The following is a 19963-nucleotide window of genomic DNA, read 5'->3' as shown; positions in this document are numbered from 1 at the left end:
CTCTTAAGTGAACCATAAGTTAAAAATGAAAATCAAATTAAATGTAAAACTTCAAATCAAAACAGCAAAAAATCCAAAACATAATGAAAACAAGGAAGAATTTCAAACAGAAAGCTGAAAGGAAGATCAATAAAGTAAAATCAATTAGAACAATTTGGAAACAAATTTAAATGCATTAAATATTTGTTAAGAGACGTTCTTTTTAGGTTAAAAAAACGAAATCCAACTATGTTCTACTTTTAGGAAACATACCTAAAAGTAATGACAAAGAAAGTGTAAATATAACAGGAATTACAGATTTATAGAGAAATATAAACTAAGGTAGCAATATCAATTCCAGTTAAAACAGAACAAAAAACCCAAGTCATAAATTAGAAAGTCATGGCTGAGTGCCGTGGCACATACCTGTAATCCCAGCACTTTGGGAGGCTAAGCCAGAAGGATCACTTGAGGCCAGAAGTTCAAGACCAGCTTGGACAATATAGCAAGGCCCCGTCTCTACAAAAAATTAAAAACAAAATTAGAGGTGTGGTGCCACGTCTATAGTCCCAGCTAGCCAGGAGGATCACCCACTTGGGCCTTAGAATTTGGAAGCTGCAATGAGCTATAATTATGCCTCTGCACTCTAGCCTGGGTGACAAAACAAGACCTTTTATTTAATGGAAAAAAAAAAAGAAAGAAGTCATATTACTCTGATAAAAGGTATAATCCTCAATTGCGATGTTGACAGTAAATAACACATTAACACATACACGAAAACAAAACCTGAGAGAAGTATAACGAATTAAAATTAATGGGAGAAATCAGTGATTTACAACTTTAAGTCCCTGAGAGATCAGACAAAAAAAATAGAGTTCAACAACATAATAGGTATTTAGGTATATTATAAATAAAACCTCTTTAAAAAGGTCTATGTAACTTTACCAAAACTGATCATAAGCTGGTCCAGAAATACAACCATAAAAATCTAAAAGAGCAGAATGCCATATATTAATATCATTCCATTAAGAATGACTACCAAAAGTTTAAAAGTAACTTTGAAATTTGCAAAACATTCTCCTAAATAATCAATCAAAAAGGAACTCTTGGCATGCAATCATATGCTGTTTTAAAAATTATTTTAATTGAGAATACAATACCAATATAGAGAGAATATAGCCAAACAGTATAAAGAAAAACTTAAAACTCTGAAATGCTTTCCATTTTATATTAGGGTATAAACTTTCTCCCATAACAAAGAGACTCAAAAGTAGCTCAAGTGAGAAAGAAATTCTTTTTCATGTCAAAATACAGGGTGGGAGGGGAGGTGTGTTTCACAAGACCATTTGTGGATTGCTGGCTCTGCCATCTTCCACATGGTTTACAACTCTCAACCGAAGATGGCTACTGTAACTGGTGTAATACTCCAGGCAGCAAAAAAGGAAAAGAGGAAGTCTAGGGTAAGCGGCTTGTCTTAAAGGAGGTGACCTTACACACATCACCATTCACCTTTCATTAGCCACACAGCCACACATTGTTACAAAAGAACCAGAGAAGCATGGGTTCTAGACAGGCAGCCACGTGCTTAGCTAAACTCTAGGGGATCCATTCCTAAAAGAAAAAATAGATTCTACAGAACATTGGCATGTCTTCTAAATAGTTTTTCTAGTTAAAAAACATGAAATAAAATTCAACTCAAGAAGAACAAGAAAGCAGAATCAAGAACAAATTGTAATTATTACATTTTATCTGGCTGCTGCTTAGTGTCATGAGTACAACCGAACATCAATTCAAGAAACTGGAAACATACATCAGTGTGAAGATTCCAATACATCAAATATATCAAAAAGTATAGTCTGTATACCTTCTACAGACTAGAAAGTATGCTGAGAATTCATCTACTCTCTTTCCTTAAGGACTTTTAATTCATGTATTTTTTAATGTACATTGTATATACTGATTTATCTAAATGAATTTTTCAGGGTGACTAAGTTTTAGCATTACACATAGACAGAAGTTAATCTTTTGCTAGTAAAATAACTTCCAAAATTTGTGTACCAGGGTTTTTTAAGCAATGTTACTGGGATAATAGTTGACATATAATAAAATATAAAAATTTTAAGTGTACTTTTCAGTGGGCTTGGACAAATTTATATGTCCATATAATCACCACCATAATCAAGATATAGAACACAACCATCATCCCAAAAAGTTCCCTTGTACTGCCTCCAGATCAATCTCAACCCACCCTTAGCTGCATGCAACAACTTGTCTGCTTTTTCTCACTGTATAGTAAATTTATCTTTTCTCACACTTCTGATATACTAACCTAGAACAGCAAATGGAATCAGTTTGTGGTGTCCTATGTCTGGCTTATCTTACTCAGCATAATGTTTTTGAAGTGTATCCATATTTCTAGTCTATATGATTTTCAAAATGGTAAACGAACACTGGCTTCAATTTCAAGTGACCAGCTGCATTAGCCCCTAGCAAGAGAGTCAGATTGTCCCTTGAAGCCAAGCACTGACTTTCCTTCTCTAGCTATAAAAGTCTTATATGATATCTTCTTCAAATATAAGGCTCTGTGTGAGACTGATCAGCCCCTACCTGCACATTGTCAGTGATGGAGAGCTCACTGTCTCATGAAGCAGATCAAACTGTTTTCATGCAGATGTAATTTGTACCAACTTATTAGCACTCTTTAAACAGAGGAGAATCTCTCTCTCTGTAACTTTCCCCCATTGATTCTAGCTATGACTTTCTGTAGCTCTAAATCCAGTCCCTTTTATACTTGAAAGCAATTCAAATTGCAGAAACTAGGAATGCTAAAGCTGTAATATTTTTACTGTGACTCTACCACTACATGTGCTAGAGAGTACTGGATGTGCACTTTTCTTCTCTCTAAATCTACTTCCACTAGTACCAGGTTAGAGGTTGAACTGCTTGGAGTGAGGGGTGTGGGATCAAGGAGCAGGGAGAAATTAGCTGATTACAAATGGCCTTGGGAGTATCTAAGGAGTAGCAAAAGGCAGGTGTGGATAGAGGACAGGGAGCAAGACAGAGAGTATAGGAGATAAAGTCAGCAGGCCTGGTAAAACATGTGAGACGAGGTTTTATCATGTGTGTGCTGAGTAGCCACTGAAGGGTTCTGAGCAGAGGAATGACAGGAACTGTTTAGCAGTTAAAAAACAAAAACAAAAAAACTTTTGCTCCTATATGAAGGACTGACTAGAGAGGTACAATGAGAAGATAAGGAAGGCCAGTTAGAAGACGATTATCACCTAGGTAACTTACAATAGTGACTTATAATAGGGCAGTAAGGGTGAGGAGTGGGATGGGGGGATTTGGGATACAGTTTGAAAGGAAGACATGTAAGTCCTACTAATGGACTAGATGTGGGATATGAAAGAAAAAGTCAAACATGACTTTGAGTTTTTGGCCTGGAACAAGTGAGCATATCATTTATCCAGGGAGAAGAGTTCAAGATTTATATTTTAGTCATATTAAGTTTGAAATGTTTAATGGAGATGTTGAAAAGACATAAATATAAGTCTAGAACTCCTAAGAGAGACCAAAGTAAAGAAATTGTAAACTTGGGAGACCAGATGGCATTTAAAACAAGTGATAACGTAAGATTGTGTGGAAAATAAATACAGAAGGCTAAGGACTGAACCCTGAGAAATGTCAACTTTGAGAGACCATAAAGAAGAGAAGATATAGCAAAGGAGATTTTGTATTTTTATGACTCTTCCTCAAAATGAAGTTAGAATTATTTTATGTCTACAAACTATGAAGTCCATTGCCAACCATCATAATCCTCTTCAAAAACCACTTTTCAGAGTCACATGCCTACTCTATTTCTGAGTCCTGACCAAGTGACAACCTGAATAGCTCCATTTCACCTGTCAGCTGCCCAACTACCCCAACCCTGGTCTCTGGCATGTGTCCTAGTTTCTGAATCAAAGTTCTCACAACAACTAGGAACTTCTAATTGTCCAACACTTACCAGAAGGCATATGGAGAGCATGTTCCCCAGAGCTGCCAAAAGTTCTTGGCATGTGACCAGCAAAGAACACAATGAGTGAGTGTTCAGCAATTAATAAGGTGACAGAAAGCAACTGACATGTTAGGGGACTGCAGAATGAGCCAGACCAAAGCCAGACAGGAAACACAAGTCCTTACTCCAGGCTGCTCACCCCAGGAGAATCCACCCTAGGTCACCCAGTGTGATCAGATATTCTTACCTAGACAAGCTGAAGTAATCTGACGTTTACTAGACAGCTACATAAACATCTCAGCATTTCCTGGAAGCTGCTAACATCATGAACCAAACCACAGGTACTGTACATAACAGGCACTTGTTCTGTCTGCCTCCTCGTCTCAGACTTAGATTGGAGACATCTGTTACTCTCTCAGCCTCATCTGTAAAGGGAATTCCAACCTATCTCACAGGTAATTGTGAAGACTATATGAGATAATATAAATGCCTGGTACATACAAAGTGTTCAACATATACTTGCTATTCTTATTTACACATTGGTGAGCACAAATTACAATCAGCTGAATGGTAAGCATGACCCTAAAAGTAACACTTTTAATGCTCTTCTAGGACAGAATAATAAAAGTTTTGCTTGTTTGCTTGTTTTGTGTGAACTATTACATGATCGATGTAATTTAAACTTGGCCTGAGAAAACTATCCTGTCCTTTTCTAAACTTCCCCAGCAGGGTTAGCACAATTATGTTAAACAACTAAAAAACAGAGCTGTAAGTCTATTAACATGAAACTATTAACACCAATTCTGAATAAAGACTACAAAGCAACACAGAAATTTCCAAGCTCGACAATTATTCTGCAAGAGTTATTCCAGCATGCGTCTGTAAGTGTCCATATCCTTTAAGTATAAAATATTTCTATTTCCCTTTATGAAATGTAACTAAAATCATTAAATATGGCAGCAGAAGTGGGAAACCATCCACAAGACCTGCATGACTACTTTACTATTTTTAATGAAAAGTTACATAATAGTTTCAGCAAACTACAAAGTTTCCTTCTTATAAGTCTTTTAATATTTATAGAAATTTAAAATAGTTATCACGCTAAAGTCCATTTTAGAAACTGAGAATTTCTATTATCTGACAGCAATAAATTCTGTATTATTTTACCTCAATTACAGAAATGGCTATGTAAGAGTTATATCTTTATTCATACTGGGTAACAATAGGTCTACCATGTCTACTACTTGACCTAGAAGCTCAAGTAGTGTGACTGAACAAAACTACACTAACAGGGTCTCAACTCCAAACCACTGAGTCACATTACTGGACTTTTATCTCTAAACAATATACTAAAGAAAAGAAAAAGAAGTGCACTGAGAACCACATAAAGGGCCTGCTTTTAATAACAGAAAAAGTTACACAAAAGGACCAAAGAACACAAGAGGCTTAAAGAATCAAAGAGAAAGCCTGTAACCAAATATAAGAGATGTCCACAAACATCATACCCATTGTATGAGTCCATTCTTGCACTGCTATAAAGAACCATCTGAGACTGGGTAATTTACAAAGAAAAGAGGTTTAATTGGTTCATGGTTCCTCAGGCTGCACAGGAAGCACGGCTGGGGTGGTCTCAGGAAACTGTCAACCATGTGGAAGGGCGAAGGGGAAACAGGGACATCTTACATAGCCGGAGCAAGAGGAAGAGTGTGAAGGGGGAGGTGCTACATACTTTTAAACAATCAGATCTCATGAGAACTCACTCACCATCACAGGAACAGAAAGAAGGAATTTCGCCCCCAGGATCCAATCACTTCCCATCAGGCCCTTCCTCCAACGTTGGAAATTACAACTGACATGAGATTTGGGTGGGGACACAAATCCAAACCATATCATCCATGTTCAAAAAATAAAATCACTTCCTATAAACTGAAAATTTAAACCTATAGCTATGTATTTCCTTGGAATGGTTTCATGGAATCTGACTTAAGTAACTGATATTTTTTATTTCTTTAAACCATGGTCCAGAAAATCTACTTCTAAACTATAAATTTTGAATCAATAAACTTTGACTTCTATATTTCAAGTAAACTTTTATTTTGAAATAATTTTAGATTTACAAAGTAGATACAAAAATAGTATAGAGTTCCTATACACCCTTCATCCAGTTTTCCATAAAGTTAAACATCTTACATAACCATGGGACATTTGCTAAAACTAAGAAATTAACATTGATTAATTTCTAATTGATTACTATTAACTAAAATATAGATTTTATTTATATTTCACCTGTTTTTCTACAAATGTCTTTTCTTCAATTCCTAGAGAGAAACCAGGGTACCATAATGAATGTAATGATTTTTTTTTAATGCTTTAAGTTTTGCTACATGCCAGACTATAATTATTACAGAAAATAAACCTAAAGTTCCCTGGAAAATATGATTTGTTAGATATTAGGGAAATGTTACACGTAGATTCATGTAAACATGATATTTCTACAAATGTTTTATTGAAGAGAAAAAGAGGTAAATCACTCAAGAAAGATATGCCCCACTGTCTACTTTGCCAGGAACCTATGAGATCAAATTACTTAATGTTTCAGAAATATCTCTCCAAAAAATGCTTGTTACTTACATATTTCCCAGGGCTCCTGTAGAGTCATGAGATATACCATAAATTCTTTTAATTAATTCTGTAACAGAATGCAAAGTATTACTACAATCATATTCAGATAATCCATTTTTATCAAATATATCTAAAAAGTCCCTTTTTTTGATTTTCAAATTTCATTTTTAATAACTATATATTTTTATTAAGAAAACAGAACTAATTTAGAAGAAATTAATACCATAGTTGATTAAATGTCTTTATTTTAAAAATGAAAGCATGCAAAATTTAATAAAAGTTTTAAGATAAATAGAAAATGTTCCGGAAAAAAAGAAATGCCACAATGAATAAAACTGGCTAAGAATGCTTTACATTCTTTTCCATGTGCATAATGCTGTGGACATTACTAAATAGTCACAAACAAGTGACTCATGTTTAGGGCACAGCCTTTTTGATAGGAAAACACTAATAAAAAGTTGGGATTTAAAGACTTTTGAAAGAACACATGTCTGGAAAAGTATGCTCATGTGTCAGTTTGCCTAAGATAGTCCCAATTTATGGCCATTAACCCAGTGTCCCACCAATTTACCATCTGTCCTGGATTTTTCAATTTCTAATTTTTTTTAATGATAGCATGATTTTTTTAATGATAAAATATGCTAGGACTTATCTGTATTTTTAGCCTCTACCATAATCTCATTGAGCCATGTGTGAGATGCATGGGCAATGAAGCCAGTTGTCAATTTCACATGTGGTTAAATCTGAAAGACACCTAGCAGTAACCCATTTCTAAATGTACTGTAACTCATACTTCATTCTTAAAGACAGCACTCAGGCACCTTGCAGAAAAAGTGTACATAGGCAGGAGCAGCTAGGGACAGCTTAACTTCTCCAAAGGTAGAAGAAATATTGAATACTGCTGTTCCTGCTCATGGCTAGCTTAAAGATACGGATTTAATGAAAGCAGAAAGTGTTTTACATATTATTCTCTAAAGCATGACTTTTCATCTAGATCAAACGACTTTTAAAAAAACCACACTTAGTTCTGATTCCAAGCATCTTTTTTACATCATCAAAGTAAAGTGATCGCAGTTTGGCTCCATTAACAGAAAAACTCACAGCTAAATGATGCCAGGTTTCTATTAGTATCAGGAGATGCAGCAAACAGAAAAATCAGTTAATTCAAAATAATGGTTTGATCATTTCATCTAATTCATGAAACCAAAGTAAAACTTTTGGAAGTTCATTCTGTAGAATATGCAACACCTGACATTGCTATAATTGCTACTTAAAATCAGTTTAGAAGAAAGACAACAACAAAGACAAAATTACTGTTGGTTCTCATTATTCACAGTAGTTAAGTTCTATGAAGTCACCATGAACACTGAGTTAGGGAATACCAAACTATTTACTCATAAGGGAAATTCAGTGTTGGGTTCCTGAGAGCTTCTGATAACATTTTAATTAGCTGATCAAACATAACCTCATTTTATGTGTATTTCTGTTTCAGGATACCTTATTAATATACAGTCATGCACTGCATGATGTGTCAGTCAACAACAGACTGAATATAAGACAGAGGTGGTCCCATAAGATTATCAAGCTATATTTTCACTGTACCTTTTCTGTGTTTAGATACATAAATATTGACTATTGTGTAACAATTGCCTACAGAATTTAGTATAGTAACACTGTATGGGTTCATAGCCCAGCAACAACAGGCTATACCACATAGCCTACATGTGTAGTAGGCTACAGATTCATATAAGAATATGCTCTGATATTTTCACAATAAAAAAAATCACCTAACAATACATTTCTCAGGATTTATCCCTGTTGTTAAGCAATGTATGGCTTTACTGTTGAGTCACTAACACTGAACTCACAGTCAACAGCACTGTAAGTTTACCTATCACATGTATTTTCTCTTTAAGGCACATCACAGCCTTCTTGCACTTAGGAGCAATGTATAGCACTTGAGTTCCACACTTGGTAGTCATTTTAAACACAGAAATCACAAAGAAGCCTTAAAAAGCAAAAATCATGGCACTATATAAACCACAAAAAGGAGACTTATTTACTATATGGGAGCTGAAGGAAATCAGCTTGTCAACTAGGGATGTGTTGAGCAATCAAAATTTTTCACCATTCTGTACCATTTGTAGTCATGCACTCAGCTGAATGACTAGTGTCATAAGTATTGATTTTGCAGTTACAAATCAATTTTACAGGTTAAGTATCCCTTACCTGAAATGTCTGGGATCAGAAGTGTTTTGAATTTGGGGTTTTTTTAAATTTTGAAACATCTGCATTATGTACTTACTGAGTATCCCTAATCCAAAAATCTGAAATCCAAAATGCTCCAGTAAGTATTTCATTTGAGCATGGCCCTTGAGGAACATGCTGTGCATCATGTTGACACTCAAATAAGATTTTAGAGCATTTCTGATTTTAGATCAGAGATGCTCAACCTATAGTAAGCCAACAAATTCATGAAAACAAAATCTGTGAATAATAAGGGTTAATTTGTTTGTTTTTACAGTGGTAACACAATCACAAACCTTGGCTGAGCACAGCATCATAGAGAACACAACGTTCTTACTAAACTTAAAAAATGATGGAACAGAAATAAACTTGGACTTGGCTGTGGTTCACATATAATTCATAACTATGCCCATATTGACTGCAATATATTACCAATCAAAATTGGGGAAAACATATTTCACAACTGAATCCACAAAAGCTGTGACATTCTACCAATCAAAATCTACAAACATTTATACACACACATAGGGTTAAAGAAATTGAACTAAAGCTGGGTGTGGTGGCTCACACTTGTAATCCCAACATTTTGGGAGGATGAGATGGGAGGATCACTTGAGCCAGGAGTTCAAGACCAGCGTAGGCAACATGGCGAAACCCCATCTCTACAAAAAATATAAAAATTAGCCGGGTGTGGTGGCGTGCCCCTGTAGTCTCCGCTACGGGGGAGCAGGGGGGTGCTGAGGTGGGAGGATTGCTTGAGGCTGGGTGGTCAAGGCTGAAGTACGTTATGATCTAACCACTGCACTCCAGCCTGGGTAAAAAGGGTGAAACCTGGTCTCAAAAAAAAAAAAAAAAAAATTGAACTAAAATATTTGTGACAAAGCTGATGCTGAATTTTAAAAAATATTTCAGCACAGTAGTTCATGTTTTCTCTTTTTGTTATCTGTCTTAGAATTCTTTGAAACTTTTAAGCCCCACTTTGCAAAATCATCAACATAATGGATAATTTTCATTCAAACGTTACATTCAAAGTGAGTTGAAAATAGCTATGGACTAAACATTTGTGTCACCTTGAATGCTTATGCTGAAGCCCTAATACCCAAAGTGATGGTATTCAGAGGTACAGCCTTTAATTAGGGTTAGATTAGGTCATGTTGGTGGGGCTCTCCTGATGAGATTAATGCTGTTATAAAAAGAAACAGATCTCTCTCTCTCTCTCTCCCCCTGCCACCCCATCCAAGTGCACACACCCAGGAAGGGCCATGTGAGGACATAATGAGAAGATCAAACCAGGTCTGCAAACCAGGAAGCAGGCCTTCACCAGAAACTGATCTGCTGGTGCCTTGATCTTTGACTTTCCAGCCTTCAGAACCGTGAGAAATGCACTGTTGTTTTAAGCCACCCAGTCTGTGGTATTTTGATATAGCAGCCTAAACTAAGACAGATATTTTTCATTCAAGATTTAATTTTTATGGAGAACTTATTTTTTTACTTAAGTTTATATTATGTACTAAAATAAAATGAACTTGAGAATGCCTACAATTTAGCAGCATCTAAATTTGGTTAAGTTGTTTAAAAGATTTTCGTAACAGACACAATTTATTTCACAAGCTGTAGCATAAAAAGTTTGTTAAATAAAGGTGCTGCAAACAAACTTTACTGCTTTCTTTAAACAGTAGCTGTGAAAATATATGTGCTAGAATATTTACATATTACAAAATAAAAATTTAATAAAATTTGCTTTAAACTTATCATGTACCTCAGTATCGACATAGAGATTACATTCTCAAATTTAAAAATCACAATTTATATAGAAAATAGGAACTTGGAAAAAATCACTAAGTTCAAATGTATCAATCACAAAATGCACCTTGAAAAAGACTATAGTTTCATGAAGCAATTAAAGATAATACAATCATATTTTTAAAATATTTTTTCCAGAAAAATAGAGAGCTTATATATTAGGTACAAATTATAGCTAAGAAACTAAATAATGTATGTTAACTTTTACTGAGAATTCTACTTATGTTCTTTTTAATGTTAAAACAGTTGTTTTGCTTAATGAATATAGATATATGTTAATATGTTTTAGAAATAACTTTATTTTTAAAATAATTTCTTAATAGGTCTATTTTATAGCTTTGCCAATATGATGAAACCAATTTGTCAGTCAACCAATAAAATTATATAATTTTACTATTTTTAGACAGAATCCCAATTTGGCAATAAACAGTTAACCTAGGCGTGAGAGTTAATTTTATGAGTCACTTTGGATAGGTTATGATAGCCAGCTGTTTGATATAGTACTAATCTAGATGTTGTGTGAAGGTCTTTGTGGATGTAGTTAACATTTACAATCAGTTGATCTGAAATAAAGCAGATTTCATACTGTGGTGGGCCTTATCCAATCAGATGAAAGCCTTAACAGTGAAGGCAAAAGTTACCTGAAGAGGAGGCAAGTCTACATCAAGATGGTAACATAGAAATGCTGCTTGAGTTTCCAGCCTGCTAACTTATTTTGCAAATTTTAGATTCAAGATTATTATCAGCTCTTACTTAAATGTACAGCCTGCTGGTGTATTCTACACATTTGATTTGCCAACTCCCAAAATCCTATGAGCCACTTTCTTAAAATAAACTCTATATCTTTCTCTTATTCTCTCTCTGTTTTAATATACTAGGTAAGGAAGATTAGAAAGTATTAAGGAGCTCCACCAAAAGGAAGCTTCTCCCTGATAAGAGTAGAGAGAAGGGGTTTTAAGAAACATTCAAGTAAAGAAGAATTAACATTACTTTTAAAGAAGAACAGGACCCCAGATTCTATGGCCACATCTTCCTATACCAGAATGATACATAACCCAATAATCCTGACCCTTAGCTTTTAGAGAACAGGGACCTATCTTACTCCTCTTTGTATCCCATTTCTAGCAGTGAGTGTGAGACAAAGAAATGTTCTAAATGGTTGCTGAATAAACTTAAGTCTCAGAAGACATCTCCGTGCTAAATACGATTGAGGAAGTGAGAATGTATGCAAAAATATGCATTTTAATGTTTTTAGTAGTATTGTGGTGTTGTCATTCTGAGACTGTTGTTTGCACTATAAGATGAAAATAAATGAATAATTGTGGGACTTTCCAGTTCTATAATCACTTATATCTCATTAAACAGAGGAAAGAGATACAGAAGGAAGATTTAAACACACTATAATCTTCACCATAGTTTCAAGTTTGAATTGGGAGCATCAATCTTATGAAATATTTTTATCTTAAATATGTGCACATATTTCTGACCTCTGTCTACAGAAAGGGCTGAGAAAAAACACTATCACCCCTTAAACAGTAGGGCTTCTAAGAGAAATAACTGATTCTAGGACTCAGGGGCTAACTTTAAGAGGCTTCTAGCCAGGTGTGGTAGCTCACACCTATAATCCAAGAACTTTGGTAGACCAAGGCAGGCAGATCACAAGGTCAAGAGTTCAACACCAGACCGGCCAATATGGTAAAACCCCATCTCTACTAGAAATACAAAACTTAGCCAGGCGTGGTGGTGGGTGCCTAAAGTCCCAGGTATTCAGGAGGCTGAGGAAGAAGAATAGCTTAAACTGGAGGTTGCAGTGAGCTGAGATCATGCCACTGCACTCCAGCCTGGCCAATAGAGGGAGACCGTTGTTTTTTGTTTTTTTTAAAAAAAAGGCTTCCACTGGGCACCAAAGATGGAATAATTTGAGCTTCAATTATAATACTTGAAATGGATTAAAACTAATATGTTAGATTCTAAAAGTTCATAATAATATTCTAAAAAAACTGGTCACTTTTAAGAGATGATGGAGAACCAAAATTCATTATCTTAAAAAAAAAAAAAAATCAAAGGAAAAAAATCCAGGTTATCCAGACATGCAGCCTCAGCCTCATTCAAGATACTTGCCAGAAAAACAAATACTCAGGTCCAACCTCCTATCTCCTGAATCAGAAGGTTCGGGCATAGGACCCAGTAATCTATGTTTCATTATAACAAGCCCACCAGGTGACTCAGAGGTATTCTAAACTTCATTAAACTCCTATACGTATAGAACTGCTAAAGGAATCAAATCTTAGTCTGATCCAGTTCATGGACAGCTGTCAATTTATAGGAATTACAGAGGTAAGAGAAATGTGTGGATCTACACAAGTATGCACACATCAAAATCCAGAATGTGGGAAATTCTACAGATAAAACACCCCAGATTCTTCAACAGGTAAACTATGGAAATTAAAGGGATGGAGAAGGAACCTAAAGGTTAAGAATCTATAAAGTAAAACAAAATAATCTATAAAGTAGCCTGCAGATTAAAAGAGATTTAACATATATCTTTTTTTTTTAATAAGCAAAATCAAGAGACAACTTCCAGAATGGAGGAATGAAGACTGCCACAGAACTTCTCCCCAACAAAAACAATTTAACTGGAAAAAAATTATTTAAAACAATCACTTAAACTCACTGGAAATTGTTTGATGAGCATATAATAGAGAAACATTCATTCAAGAAAATATTCTATATCTTAGTAAGAGCCTGTAAGTGGCATTTGAGCCACGACCTGCTCTCTCCTTACCTCCCCTGCACCTCCAAGATCTGACTTACGTCTTAGTCTGTTTTAGTTACTCTGGGAGCTCTAGTCCAGGAAGGTCCTGTCAAGAACATGGGGGGCTCCTTTTCCCCTCAGCTCCCAAGGTGGGGCTGCATTTTCACTCTGGAAATGAACAAGTCACTGGCACTGTTCATTTTCCCGAACTCTCTGTGGTAGAGGCTGTGCTGTACAGGCACAGCAGAGAGGACAAGGGCTCCCTTAGTCTAGCCAGCCCTCATTTGTGGGGAAAAAGCTGTACTCTAGGTACAGCAGGCTAAAAATACTGGGCTGCTATCACTCCTGCATCAACCTACTGGTGGGGCAAAGGTTCCATATCCACAGGGGCAAGCCAAAAAGACAGGTGGCTAATGCCCATGCTCTGTCACTCTGGAAGAGGTGAGCCTCTATTCCTGCTTGCAGTTTCTGTGCAGTGGTGCAAGGTTCTGCCTGTGGGGAGATGCAAGCCTTAAGGACGAAAAGCTCCTCTGCTCTGAGGGAATTGACACTATTTGTAAGAGACCTTAGAGAACTGAATGCCTAAGTATGATACCAAAAACAATGAAGAACTTTGTGGAGAGCAACAAAGAAGGTGCTCATGGCTCCACGATATAAGCAGCAACCAACAAACTAGGATAATCAGAAGTTTAACAGAACTAGAAGAAGGGACAGCCAGATCACAGTCAACACTGGGGTCAAGAAGGCTGTGCCCAAGTGCGAGGCTGTATCCACTCAAAAGCAATCAGAGCTTGATATGGGCACAAGCCACACACAGATCAATCAATTAAAACAGGAAGCTTCACTGTCACTAAGGGGCTGAAGTATAACCTCTGATCAAACAGTGGCTGAACAATAAGCTCTTCTGCCCCAAGATCAACTCCTAAGAAGCTGGGCTTCAACATGAAAGTATCCCTGGCAGCTTAGAAGACTATGGGCATGCTCAAGACTGCCTTCGCTCAGAACTAATTGGGAATGAATAATCCAAGCTACTCATCTATAGCTGAACTTAGGGCAAAACAGACTTTTTGCCATCTGCAAGACGCTTGCCAGATGTTAGTACCTTGCTCTCAGACTTCCCAGCCTATAGAACTGAAAGAAATAAATTTCTTTTTGGTATTCTGTTATAGCAACAGAAAACAGACTGAGATATACAAGTTGTACCAAGATGTATGATTTTTGCTATAATATCTGAAAATAAAGAAGCAGCTTTGGAACTGGGTAATTGGGTAGAAGCTGGAAGACTATGGAGGAGCCAGATAGAAAAAACCTGTATTGTCATAAATGGAGCATTAAGGGGGATTCTGGCGAAGGGTCACAAGACGACTAGGGAATGTCCGAATCTTCTTCTTCTTCTTTTTTATTTTTGAGAAGGAGTCTCTCTCTGTCACCCAGGCTGGAATGCAATGGTACAATTCAGCTCACTGCAAGCTCTGCCTTCCGGGTTCAAACGTCAGCCTCACAAATAGCTGGAATTACAGGCATGCACCCCCAAGCCCTGCTAATTTTTGTATTTTTAGTAGAGGAGGGGTTTCACCTTGTTGACCAGGTTTGTCGTGAAGAACTTTGTGCTAGGATTACAGGCATGAGCCACCATGCCCAGACTGAATATTCTTAGAGATTACTTAGTGCTCATGACCAGAATGTTGACAGAAATAAGTAAAGATCATTCTGAAGAGGCCTCAGATGGAAATGAGGAGCAAGGTACTAGAACTTGGAATAAAGGCCACATTTGTCACAAAGTAGCAAACAGCTTGAAATGCCTCTGGGCTTGTTCATGCGCTGGGGGTTTGTGGAATGCTGAACTTGAGAGTGATGAACTAGCATATGGGGGTGGAAGAAATTTCTAGCAACAAAACATTCAAGACATTGTGTGGTTACTTTTGCTACTTACAGTGAGATTTGGGAGTGAAGGGACAACAAAGAGAATTTATAATCAAATGAAAAGCAAAGAGGAAAGATTTGGAAAACTCTCAGCCTGGCTATGTAGAATTTAAAAAGCTTGTTTAGGAAAGGAAACCAAGAATGTGGCCTAGCAACCATTTCCTAAAGAGATTCATATTGATACAAGGGACCCAGAGGCTATTCACCAAGACAATTCGAGAAAGATCCAAAAGGCATTTTACACATCTTCAAAGCTGCTCCTCCTAACAGGCCCAGAGGCCTAGGAGTACAGAATGGTTTTGTGGGAGCCCATGGCATCCATGGCATTCTGAACTACAGGTATTGATTGACTTACGACCTATGCAACTTACAACCATTCGACTTTACGACCACAATCGCTAGCCACAACTGCTCCGCATCTGGCAGCGCAAACGTTGCCCAGCTGGGAGTATGACAGTGTGGACCAGCTTCCGGCAGCACTACCATCTCCACGTGCACCATTTCAACTGCTATCCCAGACTCGGTACAGCAATTTGTGTTTTGTGTCTTGGATATTTTTCAACAAACCCCTCCCAATAAACTTCTTATACATTTCAAAGCAATGGACCCAAACATCGAATGATTTGCAAGGATTGAACGGATGGTGCACAATGTGTTTCGTCCATATAGTGAAATTTATGAAGAAAAAAAGAAACATACAATTCAGACAAAGCTCACCAAGTTTATGAAAAAACCAACTCTGGTAACCCCAACTGCTGCCTCAGATGACGACATCAACAATCCTCAGCCAAGCACCAGCGGCCAATAAAATGTTTCGTACATGTTTATGTATTTTGATATGTTTTGCAATTGTGAAAATGTTTCCTATGGTATTTTTTACACCTGTATTTTGTATTTCTCTATGCACATGTATTTTGTAATTTTGTATGTTTTGCAAATATTAAACCAGTTGTACTGGTAATGCAGTGTTTTACTTAAACCTGACGAATGTAAAAATAAGAAACAAAATGGTGTAGAGATGATACAGATGGCATAAAATGAACAAAGAAAATTATGATATATAACAATAATGAAAGAAAATTATGATAAAATATGGCTTAAAGATTTTTATAACATCATTTCACAGTACTGTACATATAGCCTGCTCAACTTACGACCAAATCGTGTTACGACCGGTCTGTCGGAACCAATCATGGCATAAGTCGAGCACTAGCTGTACTTGTTGCCCAGGACTGCCTCAGGACTCTGCTCCCTGCACTCCAGGACAATACTCTGAGGCTGTCCCAGCCATGACTCAAGTAGCAGCAGGTGTGGCTCAACTCGCCACTCTGGAAGGCACAAGCCATAAATTTTAATGGCATCTACACAGTGCTAATTCTGCAAGTGTACAGAATGTAAGAAATGTGGGGCTATGGCAGTTTCACCTAGATTTCAAAGGATATACTAAAAAGACTGGAGCCCTGGCAGAGACTTGCCTCAAGGATGGAACCATTGCTGAGAGCCCCCACTAAGGAAATGCCTATGTAGCCAGAAGCAAGGCCACAGCAGAGTCCCCATTAAGATAATGCCTAACGGAGCCGTTGGGGCAGTAATGCTGCTGAGACCCCAGAACTACAGAACCACCAGTATGAAAGTCCAACCTGGGAAAGCCACAGGCACCCAACTCTAACCTACAAGGGCTGACACATGAACTGAGCACAGTAAGGCCATGGGAGTGGAGCCACTTGAGGCCTTGGGAGCCCAACCCTGCACCCATGTGCCCAGGATGCAGGACATGGAATCAAAGGAGATTATTCTCCAGCTGTAAGATTTAATGCTGTTTTCCTTGTTGAGTTTTGGTTTACATGGGACCTGTTACTCCTCAATTTCTTCCTGTTGCTCTCTTTTGGAATGGCAATGTCTGTCCTATGCCTGCTCCACCACTGTATTTTGGAAGTAGGTATCTCATTTGATTTCACAGGTTCACAGCTGAAAAGAATCTGCTTCAAGGCAAATTACACCATGTGTCTCACTCAAATCTTATTTACATGAGACTTGGAACTTTGGGCTTTTAAGTGCATGATGGATGAGTGAAGACTCTGGAGCTACTGGGATAGAATGAATGTATTTTTTAAACACCAGAAGGACATAAGTTTTGGGGGCCCAGGGTAGAATGCTATGATTTAAATATGTCCCCCCAAAGGTTCATTGTATTGGAAACTTGGTCCTGAATGCAGAAGTACTGAATAGTAGTAACATTAAGAGGTGTACCTTTAAGAGGGTCATGAGGGCTCTGTTCTCATGAATGGATTAGTAGATTAATAGGTTACTGGATTAATGGGTTATCAAGCAGGTAGGTTAGCTGTCATGAGAGTGTCTCTGTTGTAAAATCCAGTTTGGTTCTCACTCATATGCCCTCTCACCATGTGATGCCCTGTGCCACCTTGGGACTCTGTAGAGAATTCTCACCAGCAAGAAGGCCCTCACCAGAGGCTTGCACCATGCTCCTGGACTTCTCAGCTTTCAGACCATGAAAAATAAATTTATTTTCCTTATAAATTACTAGTCTTTGGTATTCTGTTATAGCAACAGAAAATGGACTGAAACAGATGCCATAAAGAGAAAAAACAGGCAGAAATAATATTTACAGAAATAATGAGGCTAGGCATGGCGGTTCACATCTGTAACTCCAGCACCTTGGGAGGCCGAGCTGGGAGGATTGCTTGAGCCCAGGAATTTGATACCAGCCCAGGAAACATGGTGAGACTCTGTCTCTATAAAAAATATAACAAATTAACCAGGCATGGTGAAGCACATCTGTGGTTCCAGCTACTCAGGAGGCTGAGGTGGGAAGACTGTCCAAGCCTGCAGTGAGGTAGAGCCTGCAGTGAGCGGAGATCGTGCCACAATACTCCAGCCTGGGTGATAGGGTAAGACCCTGTCTCAGAGAGAGGGGGAAAAAAAGAATGAATGAAAAAGAACAATAAATAAATAATGGTTGAAATCTTTCCAAATTTGATAAAACAAAAAGAAATACTAATCTACACATCCAAGAAGCTCAATAAACTCTAAGTAGGATAAATGCAAAGAGATATACTTCCAGACACATTATAGGCAAAATCTTGAGAGCCAAAGACAAGGAGAAATCTTGAAAGTAGCAAGAAAAAATAACCAGACAAGTGCAAGGGAGCTCCCAATAAGATTAAAAACTGACTTCTCATTAGAAACAAGGGAGACCAGAAAGCAATGGAATTAAATATTCAAAGTGCTAAAGTAAAATACTGTGAATTGTGAATTGCATATCCAGCAACACTATATTTTTTAAATAAAGGTGAAATTAAGGCATTCCCAGAAAAATAAAAACAGAGAATTTGTTGCTAGAATATCTGTTTTACAAGGAATACTAAAGGAAATTCTTTAGGCTGAAAGCAAATAACAGCAAACAGTAATTGGAAGACCCAAAAAACAGAGTGTGCCAGTAAAGGAAATTACATACATAATTGCAAAAGACACTGTAATTGCACATTTCTTCCCCTTTCTTCTCTTAACTGATTTAAAGGATAATTCAATTAAACACTGTAGCTATAATTTTATTATAGAGCTAACAATATTCATTGTTATATATTTAGACAATAACAGTACAAAAGAAGCAGGTGAGAACAAAGTTCTACGGGATTAAGAAAATGACCCCAGAGCTAACTCAAATCTGCAGAAATATGTAAAGAAAATGAAAAATAGAGAGGTCAATACAACTAAGTATGTACTTGCTTTCCTTTGTCTCAGCTTCTTCAAAAAAAAAGTAAAAATTACAACAGTGCATTGTTGGGTTTGACATAGTATGTACATCAACAACAGCACAAAAAGGTAGGGAGGGAAACTGAGTGATAGAGGAACTCTATTTTGGTTAAAGTAAGTAAAATCAGAAGTGAAATTCTTATAAATCAAGATGTACCTTGTAAACCCTGGAGCAACCCACTAAGAAGATAATTCAAAATATATAATTTTAAAAGTAGCAAATGAATTAAAATATCACATTACAATGTATCTACTTAATTCAAAAGAAGGCAAGAAAGAAAAGAACAAAAAAGACTTGAGACCTATAGAAAACAAAAGTCATACTTGCAGACATAAATCCATCCTTATCAGTAATCACCTTAAATGTGAACAGATTATACAATCTAATCAAAAGAAAGATTATCAGGCTCTATTTTTTTAAAAGAAAAAGAACAAAGATCCCCACTATATAAAATCTACAGAAGACACATTTTAGGTTCAATCATACAAATAGGTTGAAAGTCAAAGCTATACCACACAAACAGTAAACATAAAATAATCAGGCAAAATAGACTTTAAAACAAGAATACATTACTAAAGAGAAACACTTCATAATGACAGAAGGGTCAACCCATCAGAAAGATATAGCAATTAGAAGCATATATGCGCCTAACAACAGAAGGAAGAAAAGACAGAGTTGAAGGGATGTACAACTGAAAAATAATTGGAGACTTATCCTCTTTCAATACTAGATAAAAACACCAAGAAGAAAATCAACAAGAACACAGAAGATTTGAACAACACTGAAAGACAACTAGACCTACAGACAACTACATAACACTCCACCCAACAAGGCAATATGCATTCTTAAGTGCATATCGAAC

The 19963-nt window shown here is 36.8% G+C and overlaps 1 protein-coding gene across 1 annotated transcript in view; it reads right to left on the bottom strand.

Annotated features, from left to right (window-relative positions):
* The window catches only part of ZNF438 (zinc finger protein 438), a 123127-nt gene extending 122706 nt beyond the window's left edge, over positions 1 to 421 (bottom strand). Inside the window, exon 1 of the mRNA XM_037740938.1 lies at positions 406 to 421. The gene's annotated coding sequence lies outside the window, so the exon portion shown is untranslated. The remainder of the gene's footprint in view (positions 1 to 405) is intronic.
* Between the last annotated feature and the right edge of the window lie 19542 nt (positions 422 to 19963).

This window comes from Cebus imitator, unplaced genomic scaffold (assembly GCF_001604975.1).
Source record: "Cebus imitator isolate Cc_AM_T3 unplaced genomic scaffold, Cebus_imitator-1.0 Scaffold92, whole genome shotgun sequence".
Taxonomy (NCBI): Eukaryota; Metazoa; Chordata; class Mammalia; order Primates; family Cebidae; genus Cebus; species Cebus imitator.
Note: the sequence above shows the minus strand (reverse complement) of the source record. Positions and strands in the feature narration are given on the sequence as shown.